Below are 18,959 nucleotides of genomic sequence, written 5' to 3' on the forward strand. Positions count from 1 at the left end.
CTATTGGGACTTCATGAAGATCAAAAGCTTTTGCACAGCAAAGGAAATAGTCAATAAAACCAAAAGACCACTGAAAGAATGGGAGAAGATATCTGCAAATGATGTATCAGATAAAGGGCTAGTATCCAAAATCTAGAAAGAACTTATCAAACTCAACACCCAAAGAACAAATAATCCAATCAAGAAATGGGCAGAAGACATGAACAGACATTTCTGCAAAGACATCCAAATGGCCAAAAGAGACATGAAAAAGTGCTCAACATCACTCGGCATTAGGGAAATAGCAATCCAAACCACAGTGAGATACCACCTCACACCAGTCAGAAGGGCTAAAATTAACAAGTCAGGAAACAACAGATGTTGGCAAGGATGCAGAGAAAGGGGAACCCTCCTGTACTGTTGGTGGGAATGCAAGCTGGTACAACCACTCTGGAAAACAGCATGGGGGGTTCCTCAAAAAGTTGAAAATAGAGCTATCCTATGACTGAGCAATCAGACTACTGGGTATTTACCCTAAAGATACAAATGTAGTGATCCGAAGGAGCACGTGCATCTGAATGTTTATAGCAGCAATGTTCACAATAGCCAAACTATGGAAAGAACCTAAATGTCCATCAACAGATGAATGAATAAAGAAGATGTGGTAAATATATATATAATGGAATACTATGCAGCCATCAAAAAACAAAATCTTGCCATTTGCAATGACATTGATAGAACTAGAGGGTATGAAGCTAAGTGAAATAAGTCACTCAGAGAAAGGCAATTATCATATGATCTCTCTGATATGAGGAATTTGAGAGGCAGGGTGGGGGTTCGTAGGGAGAAGGGAGGAAAAAAAGGAAACAAGATGGGACCAGGGAGGGAGAAAAACCATAAGAGACTCTTAATCTCAGGAAATAAACTGAGCGTTCCTGGAGGGAAGGCGGATGAGATGGACAGGGCGGCTGGATTATGGACACTGGGGAGGGTATGTGCTATGGTGAGTGCTGTGAATTGTGTAAGACTGATGATTCACAGACCTCCCTGAAGCAAATAATACATTATATGTTAATAAAATAAAAACATAAAAAAAAATTGGGGCACCTGGGTGGGTCAGTGGGTTAAGCTTTGGCTTTGGCTCAGGTCATGATGTCAGGGTCCTGGGATCAAGCCCCACATTGGGCTCTCTGCTCAGTAGGGAGCCTGCTTCTCCATCTCTCCGCCTGCCTCTCTGTCTACTTGTGATCTCTCTCTCTCTCTCTCTCTCTCTGTCAAATAAATAAACAAAATCTTTAAAAATAGAAAATAAATAAAATAAATAAAATAAAATCTCACCTGGAACCTTTTGGTGTTGTTCATGTTGTACTTCTAAAATGAATTGACACCATGCGTGAACCTGGTAATAAAGTCAGATTATAGAAGAGCTAAAATGTCATTTGATCCCAGACATACAGGGTATCTGATGATTTTAGGTATATTAATACTTTTTCCTCATCTGGTCAGTTAAGTTAGGGAGAGAACCTCTATGGAAGTTTAGCTGAAGGGCGGTCTGCTCAGCCATTCTCCATCTTTCAACCCAGCAATTGTATGGATGATGGCAAGAAAGACCCTCCAAAGACCTATGCAGATTATAGATCTGCAGTTTATGTGAGATACCCCGGAGACTGTTTTCCCTCTCAAGAAAGCACATAAGTTTGTAATGGAGTGAACGGGATGTTGTTTTAGGGATAATCTTGTATCTGCTTGCATTTATGTTTAAAGAGTCATTTGTAAATGTTAGTTCCTTATTGTACTGTTTTACTGTTTTGAACTAAATTACCTGTGACACACCCACCACCAATTGGCACTGTGGTTGAGAATCTTAGAATGGGATACTGCATTTTAAAAAGAGAAACTCAAACTAACCCTGATAAACCTTCTTTAGAGGCAATAAAACCTCAAAACAAGAACAACCTGAGTAAGAGAGAAGGGGCCAGGCTAGACTTAGGATAGTGATTATAGGGTTGGAGTTGTTTAAGTCAGAATTTGTTTGAAGAATTTGTAATATGTTAAAGTTAAAAAAAAAAAAACAATTGCTATTTAGCTCTTTGAATGAGGTAAGGGACTGGACTCTAAAACCACACATAACTAGGATTGTTTGCATATCAGTGCTGTCCCTTCCTAGCTGTGTGAGCTACCTGCACCTTAAAAATGGGAATAATAATGCCTATCTCTTATGACTGTTTTGATTATCAAAACAGCTGATTTTAATATCTTACATTTATTGCTTACTGTATCTCTAAATGGCAGTCTGCTTTATAAATGATCTCATTTAATTCTCAAGAAAGGCTTTGAGATGGGTATAGTTATTATCTTCATTACAGATACAGAAGTAGAAATAAGGAATAATTATGTATGAAAAGTGATGTGTGATGCATGCAAAGTATGATGCCTCAAACACAGTTAAGATTCAAAAAGTGTTAACTATTTTGCTCACAGAAGTAGAATTAATTTTTTAAAGATGTATTTATTTATTTTAGACAGAGAGTGCAAGAACGCGCTGGGGGTGGACAGAGGGAGAGGGAGAAAGAACTTGAGCAGACTCCCTATTAAGCATGTTTCTGGATGGGAGGCTTGATCTCACCACCCTGAGATCATGACCTCAGCCAAAATCAAGAGTTCGATGCTTAACCGACTGAGCCACCCAGGCCCAGGTACCCCCTAACAGTGTAAGATGAGGCACTCCAAAATGAGAGTATTTAAGCCTAATCTATATTATGTTAAACTTTCAACCTAAGCAAAGTTCAAATTAGTCATTTCATCTCAACATAAACCAAACTAAGTACCTAAGAATAAAAATTATGTGGTTAAAGGATTCTTATAGTAAATAAAACTTTATCTCCTCAAAATATAAATTCTTGAGAGTAATAAAGCCATTGTTTATTCAACTGTAGTATTTATGTAGCTCACAATGAAGTTGGAGGTTTGGCATTCTTCTAATGTAGCTGATGATACAGTCAGTCAAGTAGGATAATTTACCTCATACAGTAAAAAAAAAAATTACCTAAATCATTAATTTTAAAGGTCAAGAGAAGAACTAAGCAAGGTCTTAATCAGCTGGCATGAATAAAGGAATTGTTTAAATCCCTTTTTGGCCAGTGAAACAATTTGCGAATCTCTAAATGGCAGTCTGTCAACAATTAGCCACCGATCTCCACTCACTGCTAGTTTGAACCTGACACAGTCGTCTGATAAATAATATTTCATACCAGAAAGAAGACTAGAGTAAAACTTTCTCACTTCCTGATTTCTTTTAAATTTTCCAATTCTGAAATTCATCTTGGATTGCAGTTTGTTTTGCTGCCCTCACCTGCTTTCTTTGCATATAGTTGAGAGAAAATGTTCTTCCAGGAATAAACCTAGAATTTGTATTCCAAATTTCAGCAGAAGAAGCCGCTGAAATAAACACAGCTGTGACCCATCATGAGTTACTTGATTCAATAACTATTCTACATGGCCTTCCTATTCCTTCCTCCTCCTGCATCCCACTTGCTCCCTCATTTCAGATGGTGCCCAGAAATGCATAACTGGCACGTTCTAGGATATACATGAATAGTCTGAATGACTGGTAAAAACCATCCTAACAAGAGTGGCAGAATCAATACTCTCTGAAAAACTGTTTCACACTGAAAAGGTCACTCAATGATTCTTGAGTAGAATGAAATCACAAAACTAAACCCTGTTTGACTTTAATGATCACCTGATTTATAACACATTAGTCTTACAGAATTAGTTAAAAGAATATCCTGTCAGCATCACAGTGAAGAACATGGTGAGGTATGCAAATAAAAGAAGATACTGTGATTAACTCTAGCTATGAGACTTCAGAACAGTGAGTAGCAATAACCTGGTTATCCACATCTTCAATAAAGTTTATCACTACAGTTACTAATATGTGATACTTACATGTCAATCATTCTTTAATGCTAAAATTACTACCTTTCAAATTACAGATGTACCTTTCCTCCTTATGCAATAGAAGTATTCCTGAAGCATTAAAAAAATAAATTTGGTATATTGAGCCATATTTAGGATATTTTGGGTGTCCTTGCCCAAAAGTGTTTGTATCCCTCTCTTCTAGGAAATCCCTACTATATTATATATGTTTTAGCCTGTGGTTTTTTTTTAAAGCCTGTGTTTTAATATGCCAGATTTTCTTAAAGAAGAGAACCCCTAAATAACACTAACTTCAAGGACTTCTTTGATTGTGATTTACTGAGATGGTATACAGAGTGGCTATCCAGTGTTGCAAAAAACATTGAAAGAAAATTGCAAAGCAGATCTTGCCTATTTACTAACCTGCCTCTCTTTTGGAGACATCTTATTTTTCTCCTGTAGTTAGCTCATTCATTCCCAATACACTAATGATGTACTATATGTTGGCTAACTGAATATAATAAACAAACAAACAAACAAATTTCCAATCCCAATACACTGGTTCAGAGCAAAACTAGATTATATAAAAATTATAGTGAGTGAGGTATAAAAACTTTGCTTTATAAAGTTTCAAATTAAGTAATTTTTTGCACATAGATTTTTTTCAAGTATTATTTGTATACTTGTGTTTTTAATAGTTTGATCATTTTTCTAAGATTGCCATACACCACTTTATTAAAATGCTATTTTAGCTGTTTTATAGTATTGCACCATTTGTCCATTTCACTAGTCAGATTACTTCCACGTTTTCATGATTAAAATCACTGCTATCAAAAACCTTTTTCATATTTTTTTCATATGTGTGGCAGTTTCTAAAGATTTTGTATAAACGTGAAATTTCTGGGTCATAGGATATACATTCTTTGAAATTTACTCAGTACTTCCAAATTGCTCTACTAATTTGTCTAGATTTACCTTCTTACCAGTAATATAAGAACTCACATTCCCTTTCAAGTTAAAATGAACTAGAACTAAACTACATGCGTAACATGGATGAATCTCCCAAAACATTATTTTTGAATGAAATAATTTACGTACGTGTTTAAATCCTTCAAAACAACAGTATTTTAACGTGTGCATATGTCATATATATATACACACACATATATAAAGTATGTATTACGATTATATATGTATTATAGAAAAATTGACGTGTAGTAAAAGGACAAAGACATGCATGCATGAGACCAATAGACACCAACTTAAAGATAATAGTAACATTCAGGGAAGGGATGAAACAGATGGGAAGGTGGGGCTTCATCACTATCTAGAAACTTCATTTGTTTGCAAGAAAATCTGAAGGAAATGATGCAAAATGGTATGACCATTTTAGCTCTATGAGGAAGGTACAAGAATAGCTATGATTCTCTGTACTTTACTGTAAGCTTAAAAATTCATAATTAAAAATGAGAAATGAAAACATGACTGAGCTTAGGATGAAAGTAAGGTCCTTTTGAACTGGAACTGAGTCATGAAATAAAGACATGTGGTGATTTGTTTTACAATGACCATTTATGTGTACAAATATCCGGACAGTACTTATCCTCTAACAGAGAACAGTGTAGTTCCAATGTATTGACAACAGCACACTTCAGGTCATTTCTCTAGGTGTTCTCTCCCTGGATCCTCATAGCCATTCTGTGAGGTCATTAGGGTGCATTATTGCCTTCATTTTAGAGATGAGGAAATTCAGACTCAGCATGCTTTGCTGACTTGTCCGTAGAGAGTTACAGAGTTAATACGGACCCAAGTCAAACCTAAAGCCCAATACTACATCTTTCTGGGCCGGTGCATTTTATCCTAACTCTGCCCCATGACCCTTCTGCATCTCTCAATCCATGAGAATAAAGGACAGACACAAAGAAAGGATGTGACTTTTTTTTTTTTAAGATTTTATTTATTTATTTGACAGAGATCACAAGTAGGCAGAGAGGCAGGCAGAGAGAGAGGGGGAAGCAGGCTCCCTGCTGAGGAGAGAGCCCGATGCAGGGCTTGATCCCAGGACCCTGGGATCATGACCTGAGTCGAAGGCAGAGGCTTTAACCCACTGAGCCACCCAGGCGCCCCAAGTATGTGTCTGTTACCACATCAAGCATTCAGACCAAGACAACAGAAACCCTCAGTCAACCAGCTAGTTTATCTGCAAACCCAGTCCTCCTCCTGGCCACAGGGGCGCACCTCATGCAAGGTTTCTCAGAGGGCCACAGATATTGCATATTTCCTGTGTACTATTTCTCATGAAAATGATACCTTGTGAAATATCGAAGAAGGCAAATACCAGGAAAAAAAAAAAACTGTCCATATTTTACACAGCCAAAAATGTACAATTTTCCATGAGCTTGTTGCTGACAACTGGGTGGGCTAGAATGGGGCTGTCCTAGTTTTTGCTGGATAGAAGGCAGCTGGCATCCACATACAAGGGTCCAAAGGAAGAAATTAAATCTGAAAATGTAAGCTAATCAATGCTCTCCAAAAACTAGTGAAAAGAATAAAGAAAAGAGAAACATGGAATTTTGATGTTTTCAGGAACTAAAACATCTGAAGCCGTATTTTATTATTATTATTATTATTACTATAGCAGTTCTACTTTCAAAATTGGGAACCAATTGTGAAATAACTACGGATTTGAGAAAGGTTGAAAGAAAAGTCTTAGAAATAGCTAATATAAAAGTCTCTCTCCAAATTAAATCAGTGGGGTGCTAGTTTTAATATGTCTGCTTATTAGCTCTAAATTTGGTTTCAATATAAGCAATTAAAATACTCACCTCTCTGAAACAGTTTAGGTGGAGTCCTGGCCTATGGCGGCACAATATAAGTGACCAGTAATAGTTTTATAATTCTATGATTTGGACTTCCTTTAGGGCTATAAGATTAGTTTCACTTTCCTGTAATCTCAACTTTTTTCCCCTCCAAAGAAAAAATTAGACTTCCTCTCTCAGCCCCACCCCCCGAAAATTTCTTACCCCAGTACTAAGACTCTTTCTTTAACAAATAAGACCTTATGAAGTGAACCCAAAGAGCACTGAGGTTCAAATGACCTTCTGATTGCCAAGTCCACTAGTACTTTTTCAATTTTCATCCTACTTGATTCCTGGGGAGCATGTGGCTCCTCTACCAACTTCTCTATCTTAAAATGTGCTCCTCGACTGGCTCTTACACACTTTCCTGGTTCCTTCTCTTTCTAATCACTCCTTCATGGTCCTGTTTGCCTGTATTTCCTTCATTTATCTCCAGTCAACATATACTGCTGAAGATTCTTTTTTTTTTTTTTTTCCTGCTTATCTTCTTATTTTCCTTGCTTTCCTTGGTTCCCATCATTCATGGCTTTAATTACTATGTATAAGTTAACAACAGATAAATTTATACTTCCAAGTTCAATCTCTTTCTTGAAAACCTAAAGACAATATATTCTCTATCTTGGTACTAGAATTATTATCTTTTGAAAAAAAAAATGATCACAAGTCTTCTCTTGTTGAAAAATTTGATGGCTTCTCTGCCTGGAGCAAAAAGTCCAAACTTCTTATATTACGTATAAAACCTTCTATATCATGTCCTTATAGGCTTAGTTTCTAATGTCAATTCTTATTGCTCCTTATCACAAACCTTGCACCACAACACAGCAGTGCCTCACAGGTCCTCCTTCGTTCCTACCCATTTTTGCTACATTTACCATATTTCCCAAATCAAGCGCATCAGGACATAAAGTCTGATAAACAGGATCTTACCAAGGCAGGAGGACTCATTTGAATTTAGGACTGTCTTCGGAAACAAGAGGAAACAGAGCTTGTTCCAAGCTGTGTCTCTGGAGTTCTTTTCCCTCTTTGTCTGACATCTTAGAAAATGTCAAGGAAAAATAAAATAAGGTGGAAACAGAGAGGGAAGCAAACCATAAGAGACTCTTAACTGCAGGAAACAAACTAAGGGTTGCTGGAGGGGAGGGGGATGGGGAAACGGAGAAGCTGGGTGATGGGCATTAAGGAGGGCACTTGGAAGTAACATGCACTGGTATTGTATGCAACTGATGAATCACTAAATTCTACCTCGGAAACTAATAATACAGTATATGTTCATTAAATTGAACTTAAATAAAAAATTTAAAAAATAAAAAATAAAGAGAAAATGTCAAAAACATTCAAGCTCACATAGGATGTATTTGCAGAATCTTGGGTAGAAGAAACCATATCCCAGTCTCTCTACTCTGGGAAGAAGAATCTTCCCTGGCTAAGTTATCTTCTTTAATCAACAAGAAGTTGAGAGGAAGGAAAGAGATATGCAAAGAAACAGACGAGTTGGATGAACCTGGATAATCAAGGAAGTGACTGCTGCAGGCAGATGTTTCTCACACACATCCATCCACAGCTAAATCTGACAGTCAGTGAGCACATTTCTTCCCCTGTGTTCCTATATCATCTAGTTTATGCCTTGATTATGGCTCATAGTATATTAATCTGAATTACTTGATTTTATGTCCATTTTCCCAATCGGTCTATGCTTCCTGGCATAGAGCAGATGCCAGTAAAAGAGTAATGAACTCACCCTTCAAGAACAGCAATGCCTAGGATACAATTTAAGATTTCTGCAATCATAGCAAAGGCTATATTAAAATAGCACAATTTGGTCAAAGCAATCATGAATGTGGCTATAAACACTTGCTATTGACAACTTGCTAATATACACTTGCTAATATATAGTATTATATATATTATATATATAATATATAATATATGGTATAATATATATAATAATATAACACTTGCTAATATACAAGTATAGGAAAGCTAACATGTTCAAAAAACAATCTAGTATCTCAACTGCAGTTAGAGTAAGCTGACCCTATCTGCTACAAATTTCCAAATAGCATAAAGCAACTGTGATGGCAAAAGCTATCTGTGCTTTGAAGGTACAAGATAATTGACAAATACCTTGGTATGCAATTCCATAAGAATCTAACTTGCATTTTTTATAAAATCCACTAAGAGCTAATTAAATATTTGTGCTACAAAAGAAAGTCTTATTCCAGCAAACGTTGCTAATTTTCTAGCTATGATGGGTGGAAATGCAGAGTACCCAGGAGATTAGCATAGCTATACAAAATATCAGGCAGTTACCAAAAAACTGCTGATAGTAATTCTCTTTTTGATTTTCACATCTCTAATATTCCTGTTTCTATTCCTTTCTTGATATTTCACATTTATATGACTTCTTTCTCTGCAATTTAGCTCTTTATTTAGCTCACAAAGTAGGCATTATACTAAGGAGGTAGAGTATTCATCTTTTGGCGTCAGTAGCAGTTGCCCTTAGCAACCACCACTTGAAGGGAAACCTTATTTTCATCTGGTGACTCAAAATAGGACTAAAGGGTCAAATGCAGAGCAATTGTAAAAGGCAGGTTTCAAACTGGCAAATTGCTCAATACAAGACCCTCTTTCATCTGCAGCATTTCAAAGACATTGGGAGTTCACAAATATTTCATAAATCACAGGGTTTATAAATTGGTTTCTAAACAATACTTGTAAAAATAGAACTATACATTCCAGCTTGAAATCTCTTTATTATTGGGGCTGTAGAGAGGAACCATATAATTGACACAAGTCTAATGCAAACAGAGAGGTAAAAGAAATAAATATTCATTTCAAATATATTATGTCAAGTACTCTGAAACCTTTTGAATTTACTGATCTTTAACTTGACTTCAAGCTTTCAAGAACCTATACTAAGAAAAAAAGCCAATTTAAGCTAATAAATTCAATGACTAAACAGTTAATGATTCTGGGTATTTCTGAATCAGTATCTGATACATAACAACTGCTAATCTATTATTAAGGAAAAAAAACAAGGGATCGGTATAATTTTCATTCTTTTTTATACTCTCTGAAGCCTACTTACATACAACTCATGCATAGTCCTCTTTGTGATATTTAGCATATACTATACATTAGCATCCTTCTTATTAGTCAAAGAATGGAAAAACTGGAAAAAATACACTTCCACTCTTGTGGCTTAAGAAATCTAAACTATTGGGCTGTTAGGCTCTTCTGGACACAGATTCTAGAAGTTTTGTACATGTTATCCTATACTAGCGTTCTAAGTGTGCCTGGAGGAATGGAGATATTGACATCAGCACTGGCAGCAGCACCACTTGATAGCACATAGGTATCTTCTTCTTCCATTGTAAGTGTTATAGGAAGATAACATCAATGTTTTACATTGTTTGAGTCAGTTCAATTCAACAACATATGACAAGAAATTTTACTAGTGCTCTCTCCCCACAACCCTAAATAGGACACAAGTCTTACTTTCATGAAACACAATAAAATGGGGGAGATGAGGCAAAGAGGAATGGGAACCAAAACATAGAGAATTGGAAGCAGGTCAAAAATTTAGGAAGAATAACTTGAAAAATACGATGATGATGATGATGACAACCATGAAATTATTAATAAGCATGGGACTGTGACCATGTATGAATGCGTGGCAAAAGGATCCTGCAGAAACAGCATGTTTTCATGCTTTTGCAAGATATTACAGCTAAGTTTGAAATTCACATGTTACAAATGTAACCTTGAAACTGAAGATAAATCAGTGAATGAATCAGACTGTCAACTTCCTATGGGATTTTGTTTTATTTTTCATTTTTCCTTCAGCATTGGGATTGTATCAAAAATTTTTGTTCCCAACTAAAAAAAACCACTGTAATTAAATTACTTTAAAACTTCATGTAATGTCATCAAATTGTACTTTGTTTCATACATGTAAATTTTATCTCAACAATAACAGTAACGAATAATATAATGAACACAGATAAACTACAGTTCACTTAATAATTTGTAAGTGTGAATATATATATTTTTTGAATTTTTATTTGATCACAACTTCTCAGGTAAGTACAAAATCTGGCACCTCCGAAATTTAACTTTCCAAAGGGATTGAAATCTTCTGGTGTCCATCGACCATAAATGCGTTTTACTCTATGTATAAGGATGCCACTCCAGATCCTCCCCATCCCAGATCCTCCTCGTGATTTGGAGGCAATGCTCGGGGATCTCTTACATAGTGTCCCTTGTAACAAATGTTTATGTTTGGGAGGGGCCTGGATGAGCTTGGGATGCTACCTGAGACTGAAGAACATCTCTTTTGCTGGTGATTTTGTTTTGCTTTTCCTGTGTGTGTGGAGACTAATGCCATCCACAGAGGAAATAGATTCATGACTTTCTGGCTACTAGTCACTGCTTCTTTTGTCACAACTCTCACTCATTCTGTTCTGACTTGTGACGGGAGAGGTCTCCACACTTTGGAGAACAGCTGCACTCTGTATTCTAACCAGAGGAGTCCAGAGGGCTGTCTCTGTAAAGTTTATTTTAAACTTCAAAATTAACTATAGATGGACCATCAGTAAATTAAGTTCCCAAATGTGAGAACTTTGAATGAGAAAAAAATGTTTAATGACTTCATATGACACTTTTAATAGTCAAACTCTGCAGGGGTGGTTCAATATTCAGCAATCAATCAACATGATACACTGGATTAATAAAAGAAAGGATAGGAACCATATGATCCTGTCAAGAGATGCAGAAAAAGCATTTGACAAATACAGTACTCTTTCCTGGTAAAAACCCTCAACAAAGTAGGGATAGAGGGAACATACCTCAACATCATAAAGGCCATATATGAAAGACACACAGCTAATGCCATCCTCAAACTGAGAGCCTTTCTCCCACAGTTAGGAACAAGACAAGGATGTCCACCTCACCATTACTATTTAACATAGCATTGGAAGTCTTAGCCTCAGCAATCAAACAACAAAAAGAAATAATGGCATCCAAATTGGCAAGGAAGAAGTCAAACTTTCACTATTTGCAGACAAGATGATATTCTATGTTGAAAACCTGAAAGACTCCACTAAAAAATTGCTAGAACTCATACATGAATTCAGCAAAGTCACAGGATACAAAATCAATGTGCAGAAATCCGTTTCATTTCTACACACCAATAACGAAGCAAAAGAAAAAGAAATCGAGGAACCGATCCCCAAAACAATAAGATACCTAAGAATAAATCTAACCAAAGAAGTAAAAGGTCTATACCCTGTAAACTATAGAGCACTGATGAAAGGAACTGAAGTGGAGGGGTGCCTGGGCGGCTCAGTCGATCGAGCATCTGCCTTTGTCTCAGGTCATGATCCCAGGGTCCTGGGATCGAGTCCCATGTCAGGCTCCCTGCTCATCGGGGAGCCTGCTTCTCCCTCTCTTCCCACTCTTGCTCTCTGTCATTATCTCTGTCTCTCTCTCAAATAAATGAATAAAGTCTTAAAAAAAAAAAAAAAACTGAAGTAGACACAAAAAATGGAAAAGAATTCCATGATCACACATTGTTAAAATGTCTATACTACCCAAAGCAATTTATACATACAATACAATCCCTATCAAAATACCACCAGCATTTTTCACAGAGCTAAAACAAGCAATCCCAAAATTTGTATGGAACTACAAAAGACCGCAAATAGCCAAAGCCATCCTGAAAAAGAAAACCAGAACTGGAGGCATCATGACTCCAGATTTCAAGCTCTATTACAAAGCTGTAATCAACAAGACAGTATGGTACTGGCACAAAAACAAACACATAGCTTAATGGAACAGAATAGAGAACCCAGAAATGGACCCACAACTATATGGTCAACTAATCTCTTTGACAAAGCAGGAAAGAATATCTAATGGAAAAAAAAAAAGTCTCTTCAACAAATAAGTTTGGGAAAACTGGACCACTTTCTAACATACACAAAAAACAAATTCAAAATGGATGAAAGACCTTACTTAATGTGAGACAGGAAATCATCAAAATTGTAGAGGAAAACACAGGCAGCAACCTCTTTGACTCTGGCCGCAGCAACTTCTTACTAGACATGTCACCACAGGCAAGGGAAACAAAAACAAAAAAGAACCATTGGGACTTCATCAAGATCAAAAGCTTCTGCACAGCAACGGAAACAAATCAACGAAACTAAAAGGCAGCATATGGAATGGGCAAAGATTTGCAAACAACATACCTGATAAAGTGTTAGTATCCAAAATCTACAAAGAACTTACCAAACTCAACACCCAAAAACCAAATAACCAGTTAAGAAATCAGCAGAAGACATGAATAGGAACTTCTCCAAAGAAGACATCTAGATGGCCAACAGACACATGAAAAGCTGCTCAACATCACTCATCATCATCAGGGAAATACAATTCAAAACCATGATGAGATATCATCTTGTACCTGTTAGAATGGCTAAAATTAACAACACAAGAAAAACTCTTTAGTTATTTTTATAGCTATAATATTTCTCTCACGCTAAAGAACTGTTTTTACATGTGCTCTATTTTGACATGAAATATTTCTGAAGGTGATAGGTATTTACTGAGCTTATATTTTTTTATTAATGGGTACAATGAGAAAACACACTAAAAACCAAAAATTTTCAAAAACACACTTTTACAACTGTAGAGATTTTACATTATTATATGCCATTCAAAGGAGTTAAATGGAAAAATATAATAAAAAGTCAATATTTCCTCAGATAAATAGGGTACAATTTTAATAATGGGTATCAAGAACGACATTAAATGTTTTCTGGAAAACAGTTTTTATTTTTTTAGGTATGACCAAATCTCACCTATCCCCAGATAACCCTTCAACCATTTTGAACATTGCTGAAAAACTAGTAATGTTAAAAGATGTGATGGCAGTCAGAATGATTGCACGATTTCCAGCACTAGACAGTGCATACACTTATTTATAGTAGGAACCTCACACTATTGCAGGGATCCTGGAACATTTTTTAGGTATAATTCTGACTAGCCTTTTCATCTGCTTCCCAAACCACACATGATAAGCAGCAGCAAATGAAAAGAGGTAAAGAAGTGCTCAAAGTAAACACTTGGGTCCCAGTCTAGTTTTAGACAAGTAGAGAGAAAAACTTTTCAAAGAGTGAACTTTAAGAACCTTGTCACCAGGAGGTCCTGAATAGCCCCTGAAAGGTGTGTCCTGTACAAAAGATGTACTTGACGGTATTTCTGACACCCTTTTTAATTGCCTTTTTTTTTCATTCTGTGTGTTTATTTGTACTTGTTTTTGACTTGATGTATAAACAAACAGAAGAGGGGTGAGATAATGTTGTATGCGAGGAATGCAGCCCATAAGGAAATGTTTTTAAAGCATCACGTGGAGGAGAAATAGAGCAAAGCCTGGAGCCTGATAGTAATGTTTGAGCAGGTCTGCCCAAAAAGACAGGGTAAGTTTGTTTGTTTTTTAAGCTTTTACTGCAATAGAAACAAACAAACAGAAACACAAACAAACAAACAAAAGAACCTACCCGTGAAACTTTTACCATCTGTCAGAGTGGACAGAGTTTTCCAGACAAAATAGCTCAGTAACACCTTGGGAAGAAACGCAAATACTTTGTCCACACAGCTCTCACCTACTACATGGATATGCCCTAAAATTGGAAGGTGGGTAGTGTATTGTTGGTGGGTGACCTCAGGTGTCAGGGGAATGTGGGATGTGGTCTCTGCTAGCGCAAAACAAGAGCACCAGGATCTGACTGAGGAATGACCTTGAATGACAGGAGTGGGATTACCCTCATCCAGAATTGGGGGGGAGCGGTGGGAGAACCGCGGTGGGCTTATTCAATTACTTTACTTAGTTTTCGCTTTGTAGAAGCCAGGTAATCATACCATGCACATAACAGGTGATGAGGCCATCAATATATGAGAAGGCTTTACTTACAGGAGTTGAAATCAGAAGACTCATCAGTTGCCACTGACTGTGCAGGTCAGTATAAACTCTCAAAGCCTAAGTTTCATTACTGGTAAAATGGAGGCACTAGAAGGTAAGGTTCTTCTGTGAGGACAGGCAATGATGGTTTATGTGAATGTGTGAAAGGAAAGCTAGTTGTTGACAATTACAAAACTAAGCTCCAGGCAATGTAAACCTGAATGTTTTGACATAATCACTCTGCTCATCATAATTAGGTAAGTTAATTGGTAAGCAGTTCCACAAACAGCTGAGTTGGAGACAGTTAAGAGACAGCTACACCAAGTACGGCTAAGATGATCTGTGCAAGAGAAAAGGTATGCGTGCCTCACAAGAACCTGCTTTGAGATCCCTCTGAAGACCAGAGTCCAGCAGTGGATGGGAATGTGTGTGTGGCTTTCATCCTCCTCTGACACAGGTATCTGGAGATGGGGAATTCCGAGAACTTAAGAAAGTCAGGAGGCAAAGCCTTGGCTTCGGGGTTCAGGCACACTTTAGTTTGAGGAGGAGTTTCAGCACCTCCTGTCTGTGTGACCTTGGATTAACTATCCTCAATTTCTCCACTTAGGAAGCTGTGATGAAGACACCTTGCAAAACTGATTGTAGAATTGAAAGCAAATCAAATCAAGCATGTGGAGAACCAAGGGTGGCATTTTCCAGCCACTGCATGGAGGCTAAGATAGACACCAAAGTCCCAAGTCAGATATGGTTGAGGCCAAAGGAGTCCTTAGAGAGGGAGCACACTGCAGGGAAGAAGGAAGTGGGACATTTAGATGTGGGGTAGCAACCAGTCCTCCTGTTAACTCTGAAAGAACGTCCTGGAAGCTGGGGGCCATAGCCTTTCCCTTCCCCTCCATTCCTGGGATGGTGTTAAAAATAAGAATTCTCCTTCCACAGTCCCTTCACCCTCACCACCCTGGCAATCCACCAACCAAAGAATCACTGGAGTTCATAAGTACTTCCTCATTCCACCCCACCCCCTTCCTAACAGTAATGTAAGAAATACTTGGCATTATTCATTCTCAGTGAGAATCAGTTTAAACAGCTTATTCTCATGGTTCCTCATAGAGATAGACAATGTAGCAAAAAGAATAAAGAATAAAGAATAAAATATAAGCAATGCTTTGAGCACTGGGGCATTGAAGGGGGCAAGGTACAAGCAAGGCGCTGTAGCCAAGAACGTGGACAGCCAAGAGTGGCTAGAAGAACTGGATATCTGGGCACTGAGGCAAAGGAAAATGGGGTAAAGGAAAGCCAGGAGGGTCTGAGTGTGGCACAAAGGAAAAGGAACCCAAGTTCTATTTTATAAACTGGAAATAATCAGAGAATCAAAGAACAGTAGAGGTAGAAGTTTAGAAGATTCTCTCTTTCAGGGGCTTCAGAAACAAATGGCTTTAGGAGACAGGCAGAAAATTTTAACTAGGGAAGCAGGATGGCTGGGGGTCTAACAGAGAGCAGAGGGGGCTGTGGAGAATGCAAGCAAGTGGGTCCTTCCCAAAGACAATGTCTGTGCTGTGCTGGCCAAGAGAACTTGACTGTGGGAGGAATTGTTCAGTCCTTTCAATGTTATCAATGGGATTCCTAAGCATTAAAATACATAACAGAATATTTTATGATGTGACCTTATACAGAAATAGCTCAGGCAGGCTCTTTCCTCCAAGGACTTGAAAGTTGGGTCAGATTTGAAGATCTCACAAGAAATGGATTAGCTCCTGACACTCCAAGAAATCCTCAAATCCTAGAGAACTCCAGAAGATTCCCAGTTCTTCAGGTAAGAAGGACTCCTTTCGTTCTCCAAGGCAACCCAGGAGTTGAGCTCATGGTATATCACGAGACTCCTCAAAGAAAATTTTAAATAATCTAGGATACTTCTAAATTCTTTAGGTATTAAAAGGGGATGGTTCATTGTTGATTCCATTAAAACTCTACCCTATCTTTTGAGTAACTTAAGATCACAGCATGAGGGAAGAGGGCAAGCCACAGGAATAAGCTGCAAAAGAGGCAGCTAATGAAGTCGCAAAATCCAGAACAAAAGCAGGCAAAACAGCTTAACTTGAGGCAAGCATGCCACATCTCACCTTTTGGGCCACATAAACCATATTATCATCAATATTATGGGTGTGGGACATTTATAGTCTGGACATCAAACATGATTGCCCTTCCTTCTTTAGCTAGTTCAGAGAGAGGGACTTCGGATGTGATTGAGCCTGTGTTTTAATTCCAGCTCTGCTACACATGAGCTGTGCCACGCAGGGAGAATTACCTCACTCTTCCGTGCCATACTTTCTCATCTGTAAAACAATGACAACACAACCTATCTTGAGGGGCCGTGAAGTTAAGAGGTCAAATACAGATGCAATGTGCCCTGCAGATTTAGTAAGTATTTAATGAATAACAGCTATCATCTCTTGTAATCTTTGTTTTTGTTATTACCGTAGTAGGAACAGACAAGGGCATCACACGGCAAGCCCTCATGCCGGCGTCTCAGCCCCTTATGTGATTTCTCAAACACGCAGGGTCTGTGTGCTCCCTAGGAGACCCATGACGACCGCACAGGTCACTCAATGTGTGTCGTGGCCTACAGAAGCAAGTAATAGGATGAACAAAACTTCATACCCGTCCATTCCTTTTTACTCAAGCTCTTTGGTACACAATTAGTAAGCAGTATTTCTAGCAGCTTGTGATTTGCAGTAAGTAATTGCAGACTAGTGCTCTTTCTTCTATTGCTACTTGCTAAACACCCACATAAAGTATCAGATCACAAAATTCACTATAAATTGAAATATATGTTTCTTTTTGGGTTATCTGGGAATAATCCAACCAAGACAAAAACACAACCCTAATTTCTACTCTTTGTTTCATAACACTATATTGATTATTTTCAGACTTAATTCTGTGTACAATAATGAAAAGAGTTATTTCTTCTTATAACTCTGTTAATGTGGATTTTTTTTTTGGGGGGGGGGAGTTCCAGCCAATGAATTTATACTACCAAATGTCAGGCAAAGTAAGGAAAAACAAAATTAACTTGCTGAGGCGTTTAAGTGAGGAAAAACATTCTCATGGTTCTCTAATTACCTGAATAATGGAAGTCAGGGTTTTCTTTCTAATGGTGTCTTCTTTTCATAGACTGATGTTGTTAATACAAGAGAAAGGCAAAAGTACTAATTATTATTCTCCAATTAGAAACTAGCATGGGATAGGCGCACCTGGGTGGCTCAGATCGTTAACTGTCTGCCTTTGGCTCAGGTCATGATCTTGGGGTCCTGGGATCAAGCCCCACATCAGGCTCCAGTGGGGAGTCTGTTTCTCCCCCGCACTGCCTCTACCCCTGCTTGTGTTCTCTGTCTCTCTCTCTTTCACACATGAATAAATTAAAAATCTTAAACAAAAAAAAAAAAAAAAGAGAGAGATAGAGAGAGAGAGAGAGACCAGCATGGGCTGTATTCCTGCTCCTACTCTTCAGATTTTGACCATGACCCAAACATCCATCAACTGATTAATAAAATGTGGCCTATCTACACAGTGAAATATTATTTACAACATAAAGGAATAAGTACTGAAACTTGCTACACCATGGATGACTGAAAATATTATGTTAAGTAAAAGAAGCCAGGCACAAAAAAACTGCATGATGTATATAACTCCACTTATACTAAATGTCCAAAATGGGCAAATCCCTAGGGACAGAAAGTGAATTGGAGGCTGCCAGGAGCTGACGTGGTGGTGGTAGGAGTGGGGAGTGACTGCTAATATGGATGAGTTTCCTTTTTGGAATGATAAAAATGTTTTGGAATTACATAGTGATAATGGTAGTACAACTCTGTGAATATACTAAAACCACTGGATTTTATATTTAAAAGGGTGAATTGTATGGTATGTGAATTTTATCTCAATACTCAATATAGGAAATTCTTTTTTTTTTGTATTGTTTGACTTTTTTTTTTTTAATTTCTTTTCAGCGTAACAGTATTCATTGTTTTTGCACACACCCAGTGCTCCATGCAATACGTGCCCTCCCCAATACCCACCACCTGGTTCCCCCAACCTCTCACCCCCCACCCCTTCAAAACCCTCAGGTTGTTTTTCAGTGTCCATAGTCTCTCATGGTTCACCTCCGTTCTAATTTCCCTCAACTCCCTTCTCCTCTCCATCTCCCTATGTCCTCCATGTTATTTGTTATGCTCCACAAATAAGTGAAACCACAT

General features: G+C 37.7%; 1 protein-coding gene across 5 annotated transcripts in view; it reads right to left on the reverse strand.

The window, feature by feature from the left end:
- The window catches only part of LOC111152345 (potassium voltage-gated channel subfamily Q member 5), a 530,797-nt gene that overhangs the window by 457,235 nt on the left and 54,603 nt on the right, over positions 1-18,959 (reverse strand). The gene's annotated exons all lie outside the window — the stretch shown is intronic.

Source organism: Enhydra lutris, unplaced genomic scaffold, assembly GCF_002288905.1.
Source record: "Enhydra lutris kenyoni isolate GAN:26980312 unplaced genomic scaffold, ASM228890v2 scaffoldscaffold28, whole genome shotgun sequence".
Lineage (NCBI taxonomy): Eukaryota > Metazoa > Chordata > Mammalia > Carnivora > Mustelidae > Enhydra > Enhydra lutris.